Source organism: Macadamia integrifolia, chromosome 14, assembly GCF_013358625.1.
Source record: "Macadamia integrifolia cultivar HAES 741 chromosome 14, SCU_Mint_v3, whole genome shotgun sequence".
Classification (NCBI taxonomy): Eukaryota; Viridiplantae; Streptophyta; class Magnoliopsida; order Proteales; family Proteaceae; genus Macadamia; species Macadamia integrifolia.
The window spans coordinates 30059706-30061558 of record NC_056570.1 but is presented as its reverse complement, the minus strand read 5'-3'; positions in this window follow the sequence as shown (position 1 = coordinate 30061558).

The window sequence follows — 1853 nt, the reverse complement described above, 5'->3', positions numbered from 1 at the left end:
ATGAAAGGAATATAAATGAAAGTAATCGTTTAGAATTAAAAAGTAATAGTTATGTTGAAGGCCGATGTAAGGCAATCGTCCCTAAGGGCAAAAGAACTCCTAGGAACTTGTTTCTAGTTGAAAGATGGAGGGTCCATTCGATTTAAGAGAATCATTGAGTGGGTCAGCTTCTGTAATATGTAATTGGTGATTTGTTCTTCTGTTGAGTTGTTTATATTTCTCTAGGCCTCTTGGGTTTTGTCCTTGGGGCCTAGTTTGGTTGAGCCTTAGCTTGTAAGTATTTTGTTCCTTCTCAATAAATTGATACTACCTAGCTATTAAACAAAAAATAAATAAATAAAAGAAAAAAAAAAGGAAAATAATAATCTGATAAATTAGAAAACTATTTAACTAATAAATAAATTAGGAAACTGATTTTATTTCTTTATGTTATTATCTTTTGTTAAAAAAATGAAGTACCTACGGTGAATTTGAAATTTTAGGAAAGTGGGATTAAAGATAAGATTAAGGTGCAAGAAGAATGATTCTAGGAATTTGGAAAAAAAAATGGTCCTCTGAAAACATAAGAGTCCTTTTTCGTTTCCCCCTTCTTCTTCATGCTTAAATTTAGTAAAAATTAGTAATTTTACAAGAAAAAAAAATGACAATATTAAGAGAAAATGCTAGAATAGCAAATAACAGACCAATGGCAGTTTTTTTTTTTTCTTTTGCTAAAGGTCATTTTTTTTTTAAATCGGAAAAAAATATAAACAGATTGGCAAAAAGCTAGATTACAAAGAACAAGAGATTCTAATTCCCAACCCCACCTTCGGCATGGCCATCAGCAGGGAGAAAAAAAGAAACTTAAGGGAAAAGAAATCCAAGGAAGAGATAAATGCTCGGCAAAAGGGAACATATCACCCTAGACCGGGGTCTACCCTGACTATCAATTAACTCGAAGTAAGAATACTTAGATCTCCAGTCTGAAGGTACCTTGACAGGATAATGGCAAAGAAGAGGGAGGCTACTTAGATCTCCAGTCTGAAGGTACATGGCATCATCCAGAATACAATCTGTGATACTTTACACATCCAAAAACCATAATATTTAAAAAAATAAAAAAATAAAATATCTCAAAAGAAGAAAAAGGTGATTTTGAAATAGTTCTACTTTTCTTCTCACTTACCTGGTGTTAGAAGGTGAGATCATGGCAACCCAATCAGAATCTGTAGGGACTAAAACCCCACTAACAGTAACTGTTACATATTGATCATTCGAAAGTCCAGACTCTGCAACTGAATCAATTTTGATTCTAATATATGGATTTGGATCAAGACAATGCTCTAATAATCTTCTATTCAATAGCCGAAAATCTGATATTGCAGTGTAATCATGAAATTCTTTTATAGAGCTATTAATAAAAAATGAAGAATTTAAATATGGTGATGGTGATGGTAATGATGATGATGATGATGCTGCTGCTAAGGATGAGCCAAACAAGAAAAGAAATAGAAAGAAGAAAGAAGTGCAATTCCAAGATAGAAGAGAATTCATGATTTTAGAGAGAAGAAGACAAGGAAAATGAAAAATGTAAAGCTTGTTATATATAAAGTTTGTTCTTTGAGTTATATAATAGAGAAATGATTTCAATATTGTAAGAATCTGGCGCAAGTCTTGCACGTTTCTTATTATTTATGCTTATTTTCAAAGTTGATGACATCTTCTTATTATTAAGTTATTTATTATTTATATTAGCTGTAGCAATGGTATTCTCTAAGCTTTGGCATGTTTTTTGGAATATTCTGCTTCAGAAAATTGAGAGGAAGGGACCAGAGATTCATACTCACTCATCCTTAATTTGTGGGGGCTTTTGG